Source organism: Pan paniscus, chromosome 13, assembly GCF_029289425.2.
Source record: "Pan paniscus chromosome 13, NHGRI_mPanPan1-v2.0_pri, whole genome shotgun sequence".
Taxonomy (NCBI): domain Eukaryota; kingdom Metazoa; phylum Chordata; class Mammalia; order Primates; family Hominidae; genus Pan; species Pan paniscus.
The window spans coordinates 117305669-117331235 of NC_073262.2; the positions used below are offsets into that span (position 1 = coordinate 117305669).

At 37.5% G+C, this 25567-nt stretch overlaps 1 pseudogene; it reads left to right on the top strand.

Moving 5' to 3' along the window:
- LOC100980948 (alpha-endosulfine-like) overlaps positions 1-17083 on the top strand; it is a 68907-nt pseudogene extending 51824 nt beyond the window's left edge.
- The last annotated feature ends 8484 nt before the right edge of the window (positions 17084-25567 follow it).

The window sequence follows — 25567 nt, forward strand, 5'->3', positions numbered from 1 at the left end:
TACTTGAAATTACCTTCAATTAGAAGGTTGGGTAGGAGAAGGCATAGAGAACAGAAGGAAATTGGTGAACCAGAAAAGCTGAGTACTCATCTCAAAAGCATTTCTCTTCTGATCCTCTACCCATATATCCTGTAAAACTTGTACCATAAGGAAACAAAAAAGCTTATATTTCACCTCAAGGCTAAAGAGAGGTGATCCAATATCCTGCAGAGTTTATGCTTTATTTTTCTGAGAAAGATCTCTCTGCAAAAGGACAAGACTTGAGAAGTGCATTTTGTTATAGAAGATGCAGAGTTCCAGGAAAAGCGAAATATGGTGGAGAGGTTAGTTAGTGGAAGAGAGTAGGAAGTGTGCCCTCCTGGAATCATATAAGGATGCATCCCATTCATTAAAGGCAACCCAAACCTTTGGAAAGATATTGATTGTCCTGTGCTTGATTAAACAAGGAGAAATCAGACCCTATTAAGTTGACGAATCTCTTTTCTAGCCAAATATTCTAAATTCTTCTACTATGGCATGCTGCCAGACACCCAGAATTTATAAAAATTTCTTCAAGAAAAGCTATGAATGTGATAGTAAAAAAGTGAGAGGATGGTAGGATGCTAATGGTTAATCATGCAGAAATTCTTTAAAAAATATTAGAATACTAACTTCCAGCTTATGCTCTTACTGAAAGAAAATTATATGTGAATCATAGTGACTGACTTAATGGATAATACTAATAAGAGAAATAAGCGTTAAAGCTGTTGAACACTGTATGCCGAACTCTGACGAAGCATTTTACATGTGTCTACTTATTTAAGTTCACAATAACCGTGTAAGGTAGGTTTAAGTGGTAAAGTAACATCCCCAGGTTCTTACATTTCGGGTCAGTTGTTAGAGAAAGAATTTGAATCTAAAAGTCTGGCTTCAGAATCCATCTTTTTTTTTTTTTTCCACGTTTAACCTACTTTTATTCATGCTTGCCTTGGGATGGTAAATAGATCACTCAGTAAAAACATACAGTAAAAACAAAATGTCTTATTATGTACAACCTTTAAACTACAATAATAATGTACCTTAATTACTTCTATGCACACCAGAATCCATCTTAACCACTAAACTTATAAGCTTTACGCTGACCATGGAAATGGAGAAAACACCATAAAAATATGACAAGATAGGGAAGGTCAACAGCTAGGACAAAAAGAATAAGAATAGGCGAAGGATAGAGTAAAATGATAGGAATAATACTATTAACTTCAAATCTACTGGGATACAACATGAAAAATAACAGGCATAGGATTTTACAGCAAAATTACAGACGCTATCTTAGGTATCCCCAAGATATGGTGGCATGTAAATCATGGCTAGAATGTGGATAATGCAATAAACAGATCTAATAGAAAGAAGAATTATAGTATCAAACACTCTGGAAACCAACACATTTTAAAGTGGATCATCTGGTGGAGAACATTTAGTTGAGAATTAACAGATAATTAAAAAGTAAAAACTTTGAGAAAGTAAAGAAAGATTGTAGAGCCTGACATAGCTACTATGTTTCTAGTGCTAATTATAAAACTCCCCAAATCTAGCAGTGATGGGCCTTCTTTGCTCCTCAGGAAGCAGATGCAGTGGAAAGAGTATGAGCACTAACATAGCACAAAACTGGGTTTAAATCCCATGTCTATCATTTATCATTTTGACTTTTTGCAAAACTACTGACATTTCCTGAGTCTCAACTGGAAAATGGGAACAATTTTCTTTACCATATTCTTTTGAAATAATTAATTCAAAATAACACATAAATACATCACAGGTCCACTAAATGTCAGTCTTCTTCTGCTGGAACTCTTGTTATGCTGAAAATAGAAAATATAATAAATGTTTGACTTTCTTTGCTAACCACACAGCCTCCTGAAGATGAAGGAGAAAAACCACCGTGTTGCACTGATTGCTGAACAATTAGAGAAACTGAAATTGAATCAGAAAAAATAAAGGATATTGTAGGTGGTGAAAACATAATGAAAACCTTGAGAAGATCTACCCACACCATCTTGGAATATGTGATAATAAACACAGGCGTGAGGTGAAAATGAGCAATGGTATGTTCTATTAAATGCAAGTAATTTGTTTTCAGAGTAGGACCTACTTCACACTATAAATTATTAAAATTTCCTTTCAATATTTTCCCCAGTATACTATAATTTGACATCAATGGTAGGCACCCTCCTAACTAAACAATGGATCAAAGAAGAAATTTCAAGGGAAATTAGAAAATAATTTGATACTAATGAAAATAAAAACACAATGTACCAAAACTTATAGGACGCAACTAAATCAATACTTAGGGGGAAATTGATACCTGTAAATTCCTATATGAAGAAAAGAAATATCTCAAATCAGTAAGTTAACCTCATACCTTAAGAAACTAAAAAAGGATGAGCAAACTAAGTCACAAGCAAGCAGGAAGGAAATAATAAAGATGAGAGTGGATATAAGTGAAAGAGAGACTAGAAAAACAATAGAGAGGGAGGAGCTGGTCTACAGCTCCCAGCGTGAGCAACGCAGAAGACGGTGATTTCTGCATTTCCATCTGAGGTACCGGGTTCATCTCACTAGGGAGTGCCAGACAGTGGGCGCAGGTCAGTGGGTGCGCGCACCGTGCGCGAGCCGAAGCAGGGCGAGGCATTGCCTCACTTGGGAAGCGCAAGGGGTCAGGGAGTTCCCTTTCCGAGTCAAAGAAAGTGGTGACAGATGGCACCTGGAAAATCGGGTCACTCCCACCCGAATACTGCGCTTTTCTGATGGGCTTAAAAAACGTCGCACCAGATTATATCCTGCACCTGGCTCAGAGGGTCCTACGCCCACGGAGTCTCGCTGATTGCTAGCACAGCAGTCTGAGATCAAACTGCAAGGCGGCAGCGAGGCTGGGGGAGGGGCGCCCGCCATTGCCCAGGCTTGCTTAGGTAAACAAAGCAGCAGGGAAGCTCGAACTGGGTGGAGCCCACCACAGCTCAAGGAGGCCTGCCTGCCTCTGTAGGCTCCACCTCTGGGGGCAGGGCACAAACAAAAAGACAGCAGTAACCTCTGCTGACTTAAATGTCCCTGTCTGACAGCTTTGAAGAGAGCAGTGGTTCTCCCAGCATGCAGCTGGAAATCTGAGAACGGGCAGACTGCCTCCTCAAGTGGGTCCCTGACCCCTGACCCCCAAGCAGCCTAACTGGGAGGCACCCCCCAGCAGGGGCACACTGACACCTCACACGGCCGGGTACTCCAACAGACCTGCAGCTGAGGGTCCTGTCTGTTAGAAGGAAAACTAACAAACAGAAAGGACATCCACACCAAAAACCCATCTGTACATCACCATCATCAAAGACCAAAAGTAGATAAAACCACAAAGATGGGGAAAAAAACAGAACAGAAAAACTGGAAACTCTAAAAAGCAGAGCGCCTCTCCTCCTCCAAAGGAACGCAGTTCCTCACCAGCAACGGAACAAAGCTGGATGGAGAATGACTTTGACGAGCTGAGAGAAGAAGGCTTCAGACGATCAAATTACTCCGAGCTATGGGAGGACATTCAAACCAAAGTCAAAGAAGTTGAAAACTTTGAAAAAAATTTAGAAGAATGTATAACTAGAATAACCAATACAGAGAAGTGCTTAAAGGAGCTGATGGAGCTGAAAACCAAGGCTCGAGAACTACGTGAAGAATGCAGAAGCCTCAGGAACCGATGCGATCAACTGGAAGAAAGGGTATCAGCGATGGAAGATGAAATGAATGAAATGAAGCGAGAAGGGAAGTTTAGAGAAAAAAGAATAAAAAGAAATGAGCAAAGCCTTCAAGAAATATGGGACTATGTGAAAAGACCAAATCTACGTCTGATTGGTGTACCTGAAAGTGATGGGGAGAATGGAACCAAGTTGGAAAACACTCTGCAGGATATTATCCAGGAGAACTTCCCCAATCTAGCAAGGCAGGTCAACGTTCAGATTCAGGAAATACAGAGAACGCCACAAAGATACTCCTCAAGAAGAGCAACTCCAAGACACATAATTGTCAGATTCACCAAAGTTGAAATGAAGGAAAAAATGTTAAGGGCAGCCAGAGAGAAAGGTCGGGTTACCCTCAAAGGGAAGCCCATCAGACTAACAGCGGATCTCTCAGCAGAAACCCTACAAGCCAGAAGAGAGTGGGGGCCAATATTCAACATTCTTAAAGAAAAGAATTTTCAACCCAGAATTTCATATCCAGCCAAACTAAGCTTCATAAGTGAAGGAGAAATAAAATACTTTACAGACAAGCAAATGCTGAGAGATTTTGTCACCACCAGGCCTGCCTTACAAGAGCTCCTGAAGGAAGCACTAAACATGGAAAGGAACAACCGGTACCAGCTGCTGCAAAATCATGCCAAAATGTAAAGACCATCGAGACTAGGAAGAAACTGCATCAACTAACGAGCAAAATAACCAGCTAACATCATAATGACAGGATCAAATTCACACATAACAATATTAACTTTAAATGTAAATGGACTAAATGCTCCAATTAAAAGACACAGACTGGCAAATTGGATAAAGAGTCAAGACCCATCAGTGTGCCGTATTCAGGAAACCCATCTCATGTGCAGAGACACACATAGGCTCAAAATAAAAGGATGGAGGAAGATCTACCAAGCAAATGGAAAACAAAAAAAGGCAGGGGTTGCAATCCTAGTCTCTGATAAAACAGACTTTAAACCAACAAAGATCAAAAGAGACAAAGAAGGCCATTACATAATGGTAAAGGGATCAATTCAACAAGAAGAGCTAACTATCCTAAATATATATGCACCCGATACAGGAGCACCCAGATTCATAAAGCAAGTCCTGAGTGACCTACAAAGAGACTTAGACTCCCACACATTAATAATGGGAGACTTTAACACCCCACTGTCAACATTAGACAGATCAACGAGACAGAAAGTCAACAAGGATATCCAGGAATTGAACTCAGCTCTGCACCAAGCGGACCTAATAGACATCTACAGAACTCTCCACCCCAAATCAACAGAATATACATTTTTTTCAGCACCACACCACACCGATTCCAAAATTGACCACATACTTGGAAGTAAAGCTCTCCTCAGCAAATGTAAAAGAACAGAAATTATAACAAACTATCTCTCAGACCACAGTGCAATCAAACTAGAACTCAGGATTAAGAATCTCACTCAAAACCGCTCAACTACATGGAAACTGAACAACCTGCTCCTGAATGACTACTGGGTACATAACGAAATGAAGGCAGAAATAAAGATGTTCTTTGAAACCAACGAGAACAAAGACACAACATACCAGAATCTCTCGGACGCATTCAAAGCAGTGTGTAGAGGGAAATTTATAGCACTAAATGCCCACAAGAGAAAGCAGGAAAGATCCAAAATTGACACCCTAACATCACAATTAAAAGAACTAGAAAAGCAAGAGCAAACACATTCAAAAGCTAGCAGAAGGCAAGAAATAACTAAAATCAGAGCAGAATTGAAGGAAATAGAGACACAAAAAGCCCTTCAAAAAATTAATGAATCCAGGAGCTGGTTTTTTTGAAAGGATCAACAAAATTGATAGACCGCTAGCAAGACTAATAAAGAAAAAAAGAGAGAAGAATCAAATAGATGCAATAAAAAATGATAAAGGGGATATCACCACCGATCCCACAGAAATACAAACTACCATCAGAGAATACTACAAACACCTCTACGCAAATAAACTAGAAAATCTAGAAGAAATGGATAAATTCCTGGACACATACACTCTCCCAAGACTAAACCAGGAAGAAGTTGAATCTCTGAATAGACCAATAACAGGAGCTGAAATTGTGGCAATAATCAATAGCTTACCAACCGAAAAGAGTCCAGGACCAGATGGATTCACAGCCGAATTCTACCAGAGGTACAAGGAGGAACTGGTACCATTCCTTCTAAAACTATTCCAATCAATAGAAAAAGAGGGAATCCTCCCTAACTCATTTTATGAGGCCAGCATCATTCTGATACCAAAGCCAGGCAGAGACACAACAAAAAAAGAGAATTTTAGACCAATATCCTTGATGAACACTGATGCAAAAATCCTCAATAAAATACTGGCAAAACGAATCCAGCAGCACATCAAAAAGCTTATCCACCATGATCAAGTGGGCTTCATCCCTGGGATGCAAGGCTGGTTCAATATATGCAAATCAATAAATGTAATCCAGCATATAAACAGAGCCAAAGACAAAAACCACATGATTATCTCAATAGATGCAGAAAAAGCCTTTGACAAAATTCAACAACCCTTCATGCTAAAAACTCTCAATAAATTAGGTATTGATGGGATGTATGTCAAAATAATAAGAGCTATCTATGACAAACTCACAGCCAATATCATACTGAATGGGCAAAAACTGGAAGCATTCCCTTTGAAAACTGGCACAAGACAGGGATGCCCTCTCTCACCACTCCTATTCAACATAGTGTTGGAAGTTCCGGCCAGGGCAGTTAGGTAGGAGAAGGAAACAAAGGGTATTCAATTAGGAAAAGAGGAAGTCAAATTGTCCCTGTTTGCAGACGACATGATTGTATATCTAGAAAACCCCATTGTCTCAGCCCAAAATCTCCTTAAGCTGATAAGCAACTTCAGCAATGTCTCAGGATACAAAATCAATGTACAAAAATCACAAGCATTCTTATACACCAACAACAGACAAACAGAGAGCCAAATCCTGAGTGAACTCCCATTCACAATTGCTTCAAAGAGAATAAAATACCTAGGAATCCAACTTACAAGGGATGTGAAGGACCTCTTCAAGGAGAACTACAAACCACTGCTCAAGGAAATAAAAGAGGATACAAACAAATGGAAGAACATTCCATGCTCATGGGTAGTAAGAATCAATATCGTGAAAATGGCCATACTGCCCAAGGTAATTTACAGATTCAATGCCATCCCCATCAAGCTACCAATGACTTTCTTCACAGAATTGGAAAAAACTACTTTAAAGTTCATATGGAACCAAAAAAGAGCCCGCATCACCAAGTCAATCCTAAGCCAAAAGAACAAAGCTGGAGGCATCACACTACCTGACTTCAAACTATACTACAAGGCTACAGTAACCAAAACAGCATGGTACTGGTACCAAAACAGAGATATAGATCAATGGAACAGAACAGAGCCCTCGGAAATAACGCCGCATATCTACAACTATCTGATCTTTGACAAACCTGAGAAAAACAAGCAATGGGGAAAGTATTCCCTATTTAATAAATGGTGCTGGGAAAACCGGCTAGCCATATGTAGAAAGCTGAAACTGGATCCCTTCCTTACACCTTATATAAAAATCAATTCAAGATGGATTAAAGACTTAAACATTTGACCTAAAACCATAAAAACCCTAGAAGAAAACCTAGGCATTACCACTCAGGACATAGGCATGGGCAAGGACTTCATGTCTAAAACACCAAAAGCAATGGCAACAAAAGCCAAAATTGACAAATGGGATCTAATTAAACTAAAGAGCTTCTGCACAGCAAAAGAAACTACCATCAGAGTGAACAGGCAACCTACAAAATGGGAGAAAATTTTTGCAACCTACTCATCTGACAAAGGGCTAATATCCAGAATCTACAATGAACTCAAATAAATTTACAAGAAAAAAACAAACAACCCCATCAAAAAGTGGGCAAAGGACATGAACAGACACTTCTCAAAAGAAGACATTTATGCAGCCAAAAAACACATGAAAAAATGCTCATCATCATTGGCCATCAGAGAAATGCAAATCAAAACCACAATGAGATACCATCTGACACCAGTTAGAATGGCAATCATTAAAAAGTCAGGAAACAACAGGTGCTGGAGAGGATGTGGAGAAATAGGAACACTTTTACACTGTTGGTGGGACTGTCAACTAGTTCAACCTTTGTGGAAGTCAGTGTGGCGATTCCTCAGGGATCTAGAACTGGAAATACTATTTGACCCAGCCATCCCATTACTGGGTATATACCCAAAGGACTATAAATCATGCTGCTATAAAGACACATGCACACGTATGTTTATTGCAGCATTATTCACAATAGCAAAGACTTGGAACCAACCCAAATGTCCAACAATGATAGACTGGATTAAGAAAATGTGGCACATATACACCATGGAATACTATGCAGCCATAAAAAATGATGAGTTCATGTCCTTTATAGGGACATGAATGAAATTGGAAATCATCATTCTCAGTAAACTATCACAAGAACAAAAAACCAAACACCACATATTCTCACTCATAGGTGGGAATTGAACAATGAGATCACATGGACACAGGAAGGGGAATATCACACTCTGGGGACTGTTGTGGGGTGGGGGGAGGGGGGAGGGATAGCATCGGGAGATATACCTAATGCTAGATGACGAGTTAGTGGGTGCAGCGCACCAGCATGGCACATGTATACATATGTAACTAACCTGCACAATGTGCACATGTACCCTAAAACTTAAAGTATAATTTAAAAAAAAGGAATGAAATGAAAAAAGAAAAACAATAGAGAAAATCGATGTAACCAAAATTCGTTGTTTGAAAGGACTAAGAAAATTGGCAAAAATTTGCTTAGCTTGACTAAGAAAAAAAAAGAGAAAAATATATTAAAATCAGGAATAAAAGAGGGGACATTGCTACTGAGTTTATAAAATTAAAAATCATTATAAGGAAATACTAGGAACAATTGTATAACAAAGAATTAGATTAACCTAAATGAAATGGACAAATTTCTGAAAAAAACACATCTCTGAAACTCACTCAAGAAGAAATTTTAAAATCTTAGTAAACTTTTAAGAGAAAAGAGATTGAACTAGTAATCAAAAAAACTTCCCACAAAGAAAAAGCCTGGGCCCAGATGGCTTCCCTGATAAATTCTACCAAATACTTAATAGACTAACACCAATCCTTTGCCAACTTTTCCATAAAAAATAGAAGAGGAGGAAAAACTTTCCAACTCATTTTATGAGTCCAGATACAAAAACCAGACAAAGACATCACAATAAAACAACAGACCAACATCTTCTATGAATATAGTCAGAAAAATCATTAACACAATACTAGTAAACTGAATCCAGAAACATATAGAAAGGATTATATATCATGACCAAGTGGCATTTGTCCCAGGAATCAAGAGTTTTTCTAATATATGACAATCTATCACTGTAACACATTATGTTAATAGAATAAAGGACAAAACCCACATAATCATCTCAATAGATGGAAAAAAAGCATTCAACAAAACCCAAAACCTTTTCATTATAAAAATACTCAGCAAACTAGGTACAGATGAGAACAGAACTTCTTCAACTTGATAAAGAACATGAATTTTTAAAAAACTCACAGCTAACATCAGACTTAGTGCTGAAAGATTGGAAGCTTTCACCCTAAGATAAGGAACAGGACAAGAATGTCCACTCTTGCCACTTAATTCAACATTGTACTGGAGGTTCTGGTATGGTCAATTATGAAATAAAAATAAATAAAAGGCATCAGAGTATAAGAAATAAGTAAAACTGACTCTATTCATATCCAACATTATATTGTATATAGAAAATCATAAGAAATCCACAGAGAAACTATTAAAACTAATAAATGAACTCATCAAGGTTGCAGGATACAAGATCAATACACAAAAGTCAACTGTATTTCCATACGTTAATAATAAAAAATTAGAAAATGAGGTTAATAAAACAATTCTATTTACAGTAGCATCAAAAATATTGAGGAATGAATTTAACAAAAGATGTATCAGACTTATACACTGAAAAAGCTATAAAACATCATTGAAGTAAGTATTTAAAAACTAACTAGGCCAGGCCTGGTGGCTCACCCCTGTAATCCCAGCACTTTGTGAGGCTGAGGTGGGCAGATCACTTGAGCTCAGGTGTTCAAGACCAGCCTGGCCAACATGGTGAAACCCCATTGCTACAAAAATACAAAAATTAGCCGGGCATGATGTTGGGTTCCTGTAATCCTAGGTACTCGAGAGGCTGAGGCTGGAGAATCACTTGAACCTGGGAGGCGGAGGTTGCATTGAGCCGCGATCATGCCATTGCACTCCAGCCTGGGCAACAGAGTGAGACTCCATCTCAAAAAAAATAAATAAATAAAAATAAAAATAATAAATAGTAAATAATAAATTAAAAAATAAAAGGTAACTAAATAAAAAACCCATCCTATGTTCATAAATTGGAAGACTTAATATTGTTAAGATAGCAATACTCCCCAAATTGATTTACAGATTCAATGTGATTCCCAAAAAAACTCCACCTGCCTTATTTTTTTGGCAAAAATGGACAAGCTGGTTCTAAAATTCATGTAGAAATTCAAAAGACAGAATTGCTAAAACAATATAATAAAAGAAGAACAAAGTTGGGAAATTAACATCTCTCAATTTCAAAACTTACTACAGACTTCAGTAATCAAGGTAGTGTGATACTGGCATAAAACTAGTCATATAAATTAAGGAATAGAATTTGAGAGTCCAAGAATAAACCTTTACATTGATGGTCAATTGATTTTTGACAAGGATGCTAAGGTCGTCCAGTGGGGAAGGAATCATCTTTTCAACAAATAGTGCTGGGACAACCAGATATCCACATGCAAAAGAATTCAGCAGAATTCCTATCTGAAACCGTATGCAAAAACTAACTCAGAGTAGATTATAGATCTAACCATAAGGGTTAAAACCATTAAACTTTTAGAAGGTATTATAGGAGTAAATCTTCATGTCCTCAGATTAGGCAACAGTTTCTCAGATATGACACCAAAAGCACAAGTGGCAAAAGCAACAACAAAAAAAAGATAAATAAGACATCATCAAAATTTAACAGGTATTGTTTCAAAGAATACCATCAAGAAAGTAGAAATACAACTCACAGCATGGGAGAAAATATTTGCAAATTGTATATCTGACAAGGCACTTGTATCTAGCATATACAAAGAACACTTACAACTCAATAATAAAAAGGCAAACTACTCAATCAAATCATGGGCGAAGAGGTGAACAGGCCTACCTCTCCAATGAAGATAAACAAATGGTCAATAGGCACATGAAAAGATATTTGACATTATTAGTTATCAGGGAAATGTAAATCAAAACCACAATGAGAGGCTGGGTACCATGGCTTACACCTGTAATCCTAGCACTTTGGGAGGCCGAGGTGGGTGGATCACTTGAGGCCAGGAGTTTGAGACCACTCTGGCCAACATGGGGAAACCCTGTCTCTACTAAAAATACAAAAATTAGCTTGGTGTGGTGGTGCATGCCTGTAATCCTAACTACTTGGGAGGCTGAGGCATGAGAATTGCTTGAGCCTTGGAGGTAGAGGTTGCAGTGAGTGGAGATTGTGCCTCAAACAAAACAAAACAACCCACAATGAGATGCTACTTCACATCTATTAGGATGTCTTGAATCAAAAAGTCCAGTAGTAAGTGTTGTCAAGGATGTAGAGAAATCAGAATCCTCATACTCTTCTGCTGGCAATGTAAAATGGTACAAGCACTTTGGAAACCAGTCTAGTAGTTTCTAAAATTATTAAGCATAGAGTTACTATATGACCCAGAATTTTACTCCTAGGGATATACCCAAGAGAAATGCAAACATATGTCCTGACGAAGATTTGTATACAAATTTTCAGAGCCATTTTTAAATATTTCTATTTATATAAAATGTTGTAAAGTTTTATTTGTATCAACCATTGATTACATATTAGTCATAGTAATGTTAAAGTATTTAACTTTTTACTTGATTTTTATTAGACTTACTCATTTCTTGCTTGAGATTCTCAATAGTGCCCTGATAATCAAAACAATAGACATAAAAGAATTCACTTATTTTGGTGTAGCTTTTGGCCAATTAGTACTTGGCAAACAACAACCAGAATATTATCTGAGGTCAGATTTAACAATTCTTTAATTTTCCTTGCATGTAAATGAGTACATGTGCACACATACAATATTTCTTTCACTGAAGCCACCAAGTAAGTGGCAGGCCAAAAAGAAAAGAAAAAAGAAAAAAAGGCAAGAATCATGTTTAAAACATCACCCATAGAAAAGATAACTCTCAAAATTGACTATATTTTCATTAACTTCAGAATAGAGAACTTGCTTAGCAGGTGAATCAGTTTGGATTAGGCGTGGCTCCTTACAAAAGCAGTGACAACAAAAATCCCAAATAAAAGTAGCTAGACAAGCAGAAGTTTATTTTTCTCACATAAAAGCAATCCTGAGGTTGGCAGTCAAGGGCTGGCATAAGTGTTCCACAATGTCATCAGGAAACCAGACTCTTTTCAGCTTCCCACTCCATATCTGGATGTGATCCTTGTTCAGCAGTATTATCTACTTTGAACAGTAAAATAAAAGAAGACAAGAAGGGCTCACCCAACACTTCTTATGACTGATCACCAGTACTTAGTCATATAACTAACTGCAATGGACACTTGGAAGTGTAATCCTTTAGTTAAGCTAAAAATATATAAATCTACACTTAGGAAGGAGGAGAGAGTGAAAAGGAGGCAATACCTAGAAATCTCTGCTATAAGAGTGGTGTAACAATCATCAAAATTTCTGTCATTTCGAGTCTAACCTAGCAATGAGCATAAACAAGTTATACTTATAAACTGCACTTAGAAATTTTCAATGAGCTTCCATAAATTAAATGTAAACTTTTAAGTTTTTCTTCTACTTTTATGTGCCAATGGTAATTATCCTGCAGCCATGTTACTTATATATATTTTTCAAAAGCTGTGTGCCAGATCAAAAAGTTATAATGTTCAATGCACACAATGAACTCTGTTTTCAATCACTGTGCAAAAAGGAGCAATGTTTAGAAAAAGCAAGTAATCACTTAAGTAATGGCAGAGTCTGAAACAGATTATAGGGTACCATGTCAATTTCTCACCAAACATGGAGACTTTTCCCCTGTAGGTGCTTGAAGATGGCTAAAAATTATTTGATTCTTCCTTCTATTGAGGCTGGATTCTACCTCTCTTCTCAGTAACCTGGCTACCCCTGTAATATGTATCCATTAACAGAATGCAGTACAGGAAATGCTATGTAACTTCTGATGCTAAGTCCCAAAGGATTTGCAGTGTTTTCCTTCATTGCTTGAAATACTTTCTTTTGGAACCCAGTTGCCATATACTTAGAAGTCTAAGCCAAGTTGAGAAGCCATGCGTAGAAGGAACAAAATACAAGCCAATGCTAACTGCCAGTCATGTGCATGAATTATATTGGATGATGGAGCCCAGTCAGATCTGCCCTCAGCTGAGATAAAGAGTAAATAGAGTAAAACAATCCAGATGAGCCTGTCAAACCTTATGAAATATGGTACATTTTTTGGGCCACTAAGATTTCTTATACAATAATATATAACTGACACACACACAAAACTGACACACACACCCTCCCACATTAAATCAGTGATAAAATACAATTTGTTTTCATATGGCGTTAGATTGAAAATATTTGTTGTCTTTCTAAAATAATGATTCTTAAACTTGTTAAATCATTAGGAAATGCCAATTGCTCCTTATGAATCAAGACTATGCCTTCTCACCTTTAAATCCATACTGCATGGACTAGTAGTAGACTGAGTCACATGTAAATATTTATTTAATAAAGGATGCTTTTCAAGAAATACACATTTATAATGTCAAAAGTAAGTGAGGTATAAATAATGAAAATTTTTTGATAAGCAGTGTAAAAATCTCAATAAAAGATTTATTCTTTTGGAAATTATTTTGAGCGTTTTAAGGAGAATGACATTTACGGACAGAATGTTTTCCTTCAATAAAAAAAGGAAGGAATAAAAAAGAAAACCACTTTTGGTAATCTCTCATTTTGTTAGGCATATTAAATTGACCTTTGATTTCTGGCTATTTTTCAAAACATATTTCCTGTGCTGTTTGTAGAGTTCTGCAAGTTTAAAGTTCAGAGCCAAATTTGTATTTCATGTATTTCTACTACATTGTAAAGAACAAGACTTTAGACTACAGACATTTTTTAGATCCCCCTCATGTGATTACTTTGTGAATTTAATAGTCTATACGATTTAAATCTCCCCTTTCTAATTCTAAAAGGTGATATGGAGTCTATGCATGACTAAGAATTCAGTGTAAAGATAAATTTTAATTATAATTTATAATTCTTCTATACTACTGAGAGTATGTAATTATGAAAAACAGCTCAAGAGAATATTCTTTATATTCTTAAAGTTATAAAAATTATGTGGCTTAGAAATAAAGACATTTCATCTAAGAATATCTCCTTATTTAAGAATGTAAATAATTTATTTCAAGAAATTAATTTCTTGAGTAAAAGAGTATGAGTAATATAGAAATTACTCATACCTTAAAACCATATAAAAATATAATAAACAATATGAACTATTATCAGAACTACATAATCATTGTACCTTTGTATACAACAAACGTATTCCATGATTTTAATAGAATTTCAGGCATGTATTAAAGATATCACTGATTGCATGGCGTCTATAAAACATTTCAATTTAGATAGCTTCGAAATGGCTGACTAAAGGTACCTAGCACTCACCTCCTCCACAAAGAAGGACAAAAGAGCAAGTAGATAGCCCCATGTTGAATGTACCTTCTATGACAGAACACAGGAATTCAGCAAGGAAATGACAAGAAACCTCTGAATCACCAAAGGATAGAGAATCAAAGCAGTCAGCCTAGTCAGTATTGGCTTGGAGCCAGGAGAAACTCCTCATTGAGGGGAAAAGGTAAGCAAAATATCCCCAGTGAGCCACATTCCCATGCAAACTCTGGCAATCCAGCCAAGGGAGAGCCTCTCAGCCCTCATGGGCCCCAAGACTAGTATAGGGAGCTGCCTGGAGTCCACACAAGAGCTTGGTTCCAGAGAGGGACTTTGCATTGGGTCCCACACACTATCGAGACCCAAGCAACTGCAGCACAGCACCATTTTGAGACCCCACCTTCCACCTGACTACATCTTGCTCTACCTGCATCTCCACAAACCCTGGAGACCCACTGACATCCCTCAGAGGGTTGCAGTGTTATGATGCCAACTGGACCCAGCAGTACAGCACATTGTCTAGCACTCTAGCCACACAATATCCTAGACCCCAAAGAACAGGAGGTGAAATGCAACAAGGAGGCTGCCACTGGGACAAGGGGAGCTAAAGCATACACCTCCCAGAGCCTGAGAGCGGCATGCCCAGGGCTGCTGCTACCACTGTAATCAACCACCCTTCCTCTAGCCGCAAAGCCACCGCTCATGTCTTCAAGGGGCCTGGGTACTGGCATGAATGAGCATGTCATCCAGGTGCCCAGGGATAAATCTGCCCCACTTGTGGCCTTCAGTACCTGCACACACTACTGGGGGTGCTGAGGACAGTCCCACTCCATCACCACTGCTGTCTGTGCATGCTCCTGGGGGCCTGGGGGTAGGCCTGCCCTGCTGCTGCCACCAGTGCACACATGCACTGTCCAGGGACATAAGAAATGAGACCACCTTACCCACACTACCAGTACCCGCATGAACCTCCCTAGGGCCTGGTGACCAGCTCATCCAGCCTACCACCATCACTGCTGGCACCTGTGCATGCCACTCAGCAGAGCTCATGTACCACCACCAATGCCATGCATGTCATCCAGGAACACAAGGCCTACCTGGCCCACTACTGCCAGCACCCAAGCAAGCTGCTTGGAGGCCCACGGACTGGTCTGCCTAGGCCCACCATTGCTGGCACTCACATACACTACTCAGGGGCCCGAAGACCTGCACACCCAGCTCGCTGGTGCCACCACTAACACCCAAGGACTGGCCCTCCTGGCATCCCTGCCTTGTGCAAAACCTCACCATAGCCTCTGCTAACCACTGCAAGCTAAGCCACTGAAGAACTCACAGATGCTGATTGTAGTGAAAAAAATTATACAGACACTATACTACTGCAGCCACTCAGAATCAAAGCCAAAACATCCTACCTAACCAATGCTATAAATACATGAAAAAAGTCTTTCTCTACAAAAACCAATCCATAAAATTTGAAGGAGTAACTCATACTAAATGCACAGATATCAACACAAGGACACAATAAATATATAAAAGCAAGGAAACATGATGCCTCCAATGAAAAAACAACACTTCTCCAGTAAAAGATCCCAAAGAAAAGAAAATCTATGAAATGCCTGAAAAATTATTCAAAATAATGATATTAAAGAAACTAAGTGAGATGCAAGAGAACACATATAAGCAATACAAATAAATCAGAAAAAAACAATTTATGGCTATTTTGACTGAGCAACCCTAGTGACAGGAGCCAAAGCAGCAGGATAGGTTGTCCCCATTTCCCTTCCCCTTTCCCTTGTCAGGTGGACTATATGGGCCCTCCTATGCTCCAGAGACTCAGTCCTACCACATCCCATTAACAAGAAAGAGAGAACCCTGTGGAGAAGACCAACAAGGAGAAACGAAGATGCAGGATAAAGAAGGTATTCTCTCTGAGAGAGTTGAGGAGCCAAAGCTAAAGTCCAAATACCTAAGCCTAGGACAAAAGCCTGGAGGCTCCAACTTCCTCATGAAGAGATTACAGAAAGGGAAAAGGTACTTTGTCTCAGGAGACTACAACATGGCCAAAGCCAAGATGAAGAGTAAGCAGCTTCCAAGTGCAGAACCAAAGAAGAACCTGGTGACTGGTGACCACATTCTGCCCCAGAGAAAGTCCTTGGTTATCATCAGCAAGCTTGCAGGGTAACCCAGGCTGCCCTCTCCTCCTACTCCTCAGCCCACTGGATGTTTATGTATTATAGGCAGGGATGAAATGGACACCTAGTCAGATCTCAGTTACTAGGCAGAAATGACTATGATTCTCCTAGTGGCTTCTGAGAAGGTAATGTAAGTTGAAGGGGGACTCTGAGTCCATTTCTTTGGTTAAATTGAGACTCCTACATCCTCCCTATAATCCACGTAGGGCCCAGAAATAGGAAAGACTAGGACTGGATAATGCTGCAAATGCTTTCTCTTTTGTGAGAAACTGGAGAGATGTGATTTCTCCTTTTGGAGGAGAATATCCCAAAATTGATTAAGCTGAGCCTTGGGAATAATATGGCAGGTTTAACATCCAAAAGCTAACCTGACATAGTTGGGAAAGGTAGATTAAATAAGACATGTTTTTGTGCTTCTAAGTGTTTTGTCCCTTATGCTGCTATTGCTTCATGTTTCCATTACGGCAGGTTTAGAAAATCCTTACAAAGAAAGACAGACTTGCTTGCCTAAAACTACAATGTCCACTTAGCCCCCTTTACTTAGTATCTCTTGCAGTTTGCCCTGGCTCTCAAATAATGTAAAGATTGATGAACATTACTCACAGAAAATGGGCACTTTTTCTCTCTCTCTTCCAGCATGTTGCTTTTGAAAATGTCGTGGGATAATGGGAAAAGCACTGGTTTAGGAGTCAAGGCATCTGGGTTCTAGTTCTACTTCGTCTCAGCAGAGCTCATGTATAACCTTTAAGTCATTTAGCATCTCTGGATTTCCATTTCCTCATCGCTAAAATAGAGTTAAATATATATAAAATTGATTCTGATTCTAAAGCCCTATAACTTCCAGCAGAAAAACGCTGTATTGATCACTGTAAAATTAAAAGTGAGGAAGGCCAACAGGTGATGAAGTAATACTGTGGTGCTATGAAATACTGGGAAAGTATTACACAGGGGAACCATTTGAGGGCTACATGAGGAGAGAGAAAGTTGAGATTTGGGAGTTACAAATTCAGGCAAGTGAACCTGAACCTCATATAGGGCATGGTCTTCAGAGTCCGAAAAAAAAAAAAAAAAAAAAAGCAGCAGCAGCAGCTACCCATGGAAGCTTCTTGCCTCTGACCCAGTCCACTTTTCCAGTCTACATCGCGGCCTTAGCTTCTTAAAAGCTGCTCTGGCAGCAGAACTGTGCACCTGGGAAGACATGCTCAATCATGCCTGCATATGTGCTGACCCATGGGTCAGATATAATATGATGCCAGGTGTATTTTGGGAAAAAAGGAAGAAAAGGGATAAACTAAACTAGCCTTTGGGGCTTATTACTACAGGGGAGCTGGATGAGGAGGTACTTAGGAGATGATTCACCTTGGAAGAAGCTGGGGAAACTGTTTAGGGAGACGAGGAAGACTGAGAAATCTCTGCCTTCCCAGAACTCAGCAACCCAGCTCTTATGTGATGTGGAGAAGCAGCAATGCTGGTGATTCATGAACAAGAGGAGGAAAGGACTTGAAAGGGACCAGCATCTACAATCTAGTTCGCCAGTTTGCACTGAATCTTACTGAATACAACCTGCTAGTTATAACAGAGAAGGCCAGGGTGAGAACTAACTATTCAAGAGAGCAAGATTCTGTAATCCTCCCTTGCCCTCTTACATCACAAATTCCAATATACTAAACATTTGGCCCAGTGAGAATGTCTGATGAACTAGCTGATGGGCATGTAGGGGGATAAGGTGTGTATGTACTTCTCTTCTGACTGGCCATTCAATTGTCAGGCTGTCATTCAGATTGGACATGAGAAAGTTGGTAAGGAAGGAATGAAGAGAGCAGGATCTCTGGAGTCCCTGGCCCCTAAACTCCTTGGCTGTCACTTGTATATAATTTTTGTATTTCTGGCTCCATTTCCTCATGCTATCATCCTTAATCGAAAGTCCATATGGGAAGGGGAAAATGCTGAGCATCACTGTATAGTTTCTTCAATGGTCCTAGCAATGTTGCACATAGATATGTCATATTATTACATATATAAACTTTAAAAAGTCATGATCTAGATGAGAAATTCAACAAAAGTTATAAAAAAGCTAAACAGAAATCCTGGAACTGAATAATTTAATCAATGAAATTTTTTAAATGCACCTGAGAGCTCAACAATAGATGAAGTCAAGCAGAAGCATTTTTGACATTGAAAACAGGTTTATAGAAACAAATCAGACAAAGAAAAACAATTTTTAAAAAGAAGAAGAAAGCCAAATAAGATATGGGACACTGTAAAGTGATTAAATATTCAAATTTGGGGTGTTTTGGAAGAAGAAGAGATGATCAAAAGTACAGAGAACCTATATAATTAAATAATATCTGAAGACGGCTGGGTGCAGTGGCTCATGCCTGTAATCCCAGCACTTTGGGAGGCCAAGGTGGGTGGATCACGAGGTCAAGAGATTGAGACCATCCTGGCTAACACAGTGAAACCCCACCTCTACTAAAAATACAAAAAATTAGCCAGACGTGGTGGTGGGTGCCTGTAGTCCCAGCTACTCAGGAGGCTGAGGCAGGAGAATGGTGTGAACCCAGGAGGCGGAGCTTGCAGTGAGCGGAGACTGCACCACTGCACTCCAGCCTGGGGGACAGAGCGAGACTCCGTCTCAAAAAAAAAGATACAAATAATAATAACAATAATAATAATAATAATATCTGAAGATATCTGCAATAGATATAGACATCTGGATACAGGAAGCTCAAAAATTCTTAAATAGACTCAACTCAAAAATCTCTTCCCAAGGCACATCATCAAACTGTCAAAAAAAGATAAAGATTTCTAAAAACAAGAGAAAAGTGTTAAGTCTCATATAAAAGAATCCCTATCAGACTAACAGCAGATTTCTCAACAGAAAACTTAAATAAATCCAGTAGAAACTGGAATGATATACTCAAAGTGCAGAAAAAAAAAACCTGTCAGCCAAGAATACTACATGCAACAAATCTATTCTTCAAAACTGAAGAAGAAATAAAGTCTTTCCCAGACAAGCAAAAACTGACGGAATTCACCACCATTAGATCAGTGCTAAAAGAAATGCTTAAGAGAGCCTCTCTTAGTCCATTTGTGCAGCTATAAAGAAATACTTGAGGCTGGATAATCTATAAAGAAAAGAGGTTTATTTGGCTCTTGGTTCAGCAAGCTGTTCAAGAAACATGACACTGGCATCTGCATCAGGTAAGGGACTCAGGCTGCTTCCCCCAATGGCAGGAAACAACAACAACAACAACAAAAAAAAACTGGCATGTGCAGAGATCACATGGTGAGAGAGAAAGAGTGAGAGCAAGTAGATGCCAGGCTCTTTTTAACAACCAGCTCTCACAGGAACTGGTAGAATAAGAACTCACTCATTACCATGAGGATGGTACCAAGCCATTAAGGAGGGATCTGCCCACATGACCCAAACACCTTCAGGCCCCACCTCCAACTTTGAAGATCAACTTTCAACATGAGATTTGGGAACAAACATCCAAACTATAGCAGAGTCATACACCTGGTTGCAAAAAAACAATATCTACTATCTTGAAAACACACAAAAGTATAAAATTCACTGGTAGAATAGATACACAAATGAGAAAGAGAAGGGTCTGAAATGTTACCACTGTGGAAAACCACCAAACTGTAAAAGTAAACAGTAAAAGAGGAAGAAAGAAACAAAGGATATTTTAAAAAATTAGAAAAATTTCAACAAAATAACAGGAGTAAGTCCTCACATATCAATAACAACCTTCAATGTAAATGGTTTAAATTCCCCAACAAAAAATATAGACTGGCTGCATGGATTAAAAACAAAAACAAGACCCAACTATATGCTGCCTACAAGAAACTCCCTTCACCTCTTAAGACATAAACTAAAAGTAAAGGGATGGAAAAAGATATTACACACAAACGGAAACTAAAATTGTATAGAAGTAGCTATACTTACATCAGACAAAATAGACTTTAAGTCAAAAAACATAAAAAGAGACAAAAAAGGTCATTACATAATGACAAAGGGATCAACTTAGCAACAGGATATTACAAATGTAAATATATATGCACGCAGCACTGAAGTACCCAGATATATAAAGCAAATATTATTAGAGTTAGATAAAGCATAACATAATAATAGTTGAGGACTTCAACACCCCACTTTCAGCATTGAACAGATCATCTAGACAGAAAATAAACCAAAAAATCCCATCATATTTAATCTGCACTATAGACCAAATGGACCTAATAGACATTTATAGGACATTTCATCCAAAGCTGCAAAATACACACTCTTCTTATCAGCACATGGAACATTCTCCAGGATAAGCTACATGTTGGCCTACAAAACAAGTCTCGACACATTTTTAAAAATCTAAATCATATCAAGTATCTTCTCAGACCTCAATAGAATAAAACTAGAAATCAGTAATAAGAAAACTTTGGAAACGATACAAATACGTGGAATTTAAACAAAAAGCTCCTGAATGATCCCTAGGTCAATGAAGAAATTAAGGAAACAGTGACAATGGAAACACAACATACCAAAATTAATAGGATACAGCAAAAGCAGTGTTAAGAGAGTTTATAGCAATAAACACCTACAACAAATTAGAAAAATTTCAAATAAACAATCTAACAATACGCCTCAAAGAGCTAAGAAAGTAAGAACAAACCAAACCCTGAGTTAGTAGTGGGAAAGAAATAATGAAGATTAAAACAGAAATAAGCAAAATAGAGTCTAAAAAAGACACAAAGGATCAGTGAAACAAAAAGTTAGTTTTCGAAAAAGATAAAATTGACAAACTGCTAGCCAGATTAACCAAGAAAAGAAGATCCAAATAAATAAATTCAGAAACAAAGAAGGAGATATTACAACTTATAACACAAAAATACAAAGGATCATTAGAGATTATTATGAACAACTATCTGCTAATGAATTGGAGAACTTAAAAAATGAATAAATTCCTAGAGACATACAATATACCAAGATGAAACCAGGAAGAAAGAAAATCTGAACAGACCAATAAGGGGTAATGAGATTGAATCAGTAGTAAAGTCTATCATCAAAGAAAAGCTCAGGACAGGATGGTTTTACTGCTGAATTCTACGAAACCTATAAAGAAGACCTACCACCAATTCTTCTCAAACTATTTTTTTTTTAAATTAAGGAGGAGGAAATCCTATTTTATGGGACCAGCATTACTCTGATACCAGAACCAGATAAGAGCACAACAAAAAAAGAAAACTACAGGCTAATATCCCTGATAAACATAGATGCAAAAATCCTCAACGAAATAACACTAAAGCAAACTAAATCCAACAATACATCAGAAAGATAATACACCATGTTCAAGTGCAATTTATCCCAAGGACACATGGATGGTTCAACATAGATAAATCAATAAATGTGATATATCATATCAACAGAATGAAGGAGAAAAACCATATGATCATCTCAATAGATGTAGAAAAAGCATTTGGTAAAATTCAACATCCCTTTATGATAAAAACACTCAACAAATTAGGCATAGAAGAAACATACCTCAACATAATAAAGGCCATATATGAAAAGCTCATAGTTAACATTATACTGAATGGGGACAAATTGAAAAGCTAAGAACTGGAATGAGACAAGGATGCCCACTTTCACAACACTTATTCAAAATACCACTGGAAGTCTTAGCCAGAAAAATCAGGCAAGAAAAAGAAATAGACATCGAGACAAACAAATCAAAAAAGAGACATCAAAATTGGAAAACAGGAAGAGTAACTGTTCCTCTTTGCAGACAACATGATTTTATATATTAAAAAAACTAAAGACTCCACCAGAAAACTTTTAGAACTGATAAATGAATTCAGTAAAGTTGTAGGATACAAAATCAACATATAAAAATCAGTAGCATCCCTATACACCAATAACAAACTAGCATAAAAAGAAATCAAGAAAGCAATCCCAATGATAATAACTACAAAAAAATCCCCACAAAATACCTAGGAATAAATTTTACTAAGGATGTGAAAGACCTGTACAATGAAAACTATAAATCATTGATGAAAGAAATTGAAGAGAACACAAAGGAATGATACCCTATGCTCCTGGATTACAATAATTAATATTGAAATGACAGTACTACCCAAAGCAATCTACAGATTCAATGCAAACCCTATCAAAATACCAATGGCATTCTTCAAAAAACTAGAAAAAAAATCCTAAAATTTTTATACAACCACCAAGAACTATAACTGGCCAAAGAAATACTGAGCAAAAATTAAAAAGCTGGAGGCATCACACTACCTGACTTCAAAATATACCACAAAACTATAGTAATCAAAGTAGCATGGTATTGGTATAAAAACAGACATATAGACCAACGGAATGGAATAGAGAACCTAGAAATAAATCAACATATTTACAGCCAACTGATTTTCAACAAAGGCACCAAGAACATACAATGTGGAAAAGACCTCTTCTTCAGAAAACGGTGATGAGAAAACTGGGTATCAATTTGCAGAACAATAAAACTAGACCCCTATCTCCCACCATATCAAAAAGGATTAAAGCCTTAAGAGTAAGATCTGAAACTGCAAAATTAGTAGGAGAAAACACTCCAGGACATTTGTCTCATCAAAGATTTTATGGCTAGGACTTCAAAAGCACAGGCAACAATATAAGAAATAGACAAATGAGACTATATTAAACTAAAAAGCTTCTGCACAGCAAAGGAAGCAATCAAGAAAGTGAACCTGTAAAATGCGAGAAAAAATTTGCAAACTATTCATCTGACAAGGAGCTAGTATCCAGAATATACCAGGAACTCAAACAACTCAACAGCAAAAACTCAACTAATCCCATTAAAAACTAGGCAAAGGATCTAAACAGACATTTTCCAAAAGAGGCATAGTAATGACCAATAGATAGGTGGAAAAATGCTCAACATCACTTACCAGGGAAATACAAATCAAAACCACAGTGAGGTATCATCTCACCCCAGTTACAATGGCTATTATCAAAAAGACAAAAAATAAATGCTGGTGAAGATGTGGAGAAAAAGGAACTCTTATATACTGTTGGTGGGGATGTAAATTATTATTGCCATTATGGAAAACAGTATGGAGTTTTCTCTATAAACTAAAAATGGTACTACCATATGATCTAGCTATCCCACTACTGTGTATTTACCCAAACGAAAGGAAATCAGGATATCAAAGGATACCTGAACCTCCATATATATTGCAGCACTATTCATATAATAGCCAAGATATGGAATCAACCAAAGTGTCCATCAATGGATGAATGGATAAAGAACATGTGGTATGTATACAAAATGGAATACTATTCAGCCACAAATAAGAATGAAATACTGTCATTTTCAGCAGCACAGATGAAACTGGAGGTTATTATGTTAAGTGAAATAATCCAGGCACAGAGAGGCAAATATCACATGCTCTTACATGTGAGAGCTAAAAAAGTGAAACTCACAGACGTAGAGAGTAGAATGACGATTACCAGAGGGTGGGAAGTGGGGTAGGGGTGTAAAGAGAGGTTGGTTAATGGGTACAAACATACGATTAAATAGAATAAATAAATTCTAGTGTTTGATAGCATGGTAGGGTGATATACAGTTAACAATAATGTATTGTATATTTCAAAATAGCTAGAAAATAAGATTTTAAATGTTCCCAACACAAAGAAATGATGAATATTTCAGGACCGAATATCCCAAATACTCTGATTTAATCATGCATTGTGTGCATTTATCAAAATGTCACATGAACCCCATAAATATGTATACTTATGTATCTAATAAAAAGTGTTAAAATATTTTAAAATTTAGGTAGGTTGTAAATATTCTGACAGTAATATTATAATTATTGCAAGTCTACATCTCAGAACTAGGCCGTTTCTGAAGATGCTACTCACCTCTAAGATGTCAGATTTATTTTAAGTCAAAAATTCTTCCTGTTTCTCATGACAGCCAAAAACTGTTTGCCTTGGTCAAGTACATCCATCAGCTTTTTTGTCCTTAGGTAGAAAAGCTCCGAATAATGGATAGTTCGGTGTCAAAAATGTCCTAAATTATAATCCTGTATGTCCATGGAGGACCTAATAATTTATACAGGTATTATCTTATTTGATGTTCAAAGTAACCCCCACAAGATGGTTAAAGATTATTATTTTTGTAATATAAGTCAAGAAAATGAGACTCTAAAAAGCCTTGTTCAAGTTGACAGTAAATGACCCAGTGGGGACTCAATCCAGAACTTCCAAAACCTGCAGCTAATGCACTTGCTGCTATATCACTCTGCTTCCGATCACACAATATACTTTAACTTGAGGGATTGATAGCAGAACCTCAACTGCTGTCTTTAAAAGGAAAGTATAAATGTATTTTATGGTGTATTAGAAATTACAGAATATTGTAAAGGACAGAGATATAAAGTGTGGTTATTGTCAAAAAGAGCCTTTGCAAAACAGCGTCTCAGAAGAACATTTATTTCCTTCCCATGTGTCTTCTGATTCACATCTGCTTAGTTTACTCAGAAAAATAAATATTTTACTACCGTCTGCCCTGCAGAACGAATATTACTACAGAAGAGCAAAATACATGCTATTCTGCTTCATAAATCAAAAATATCGCTGACTAAATTCTGATTGCAGTCACCATTGTTGGCAATGAAATACAAGGCAAGAGGAATCCTTTTTTTTTTAATGTTTCCAATGCTATGTTCTTAATGTAAAGAATACACATAAATATTTGGCAAAATGTTACATTTGAACCCTGTTT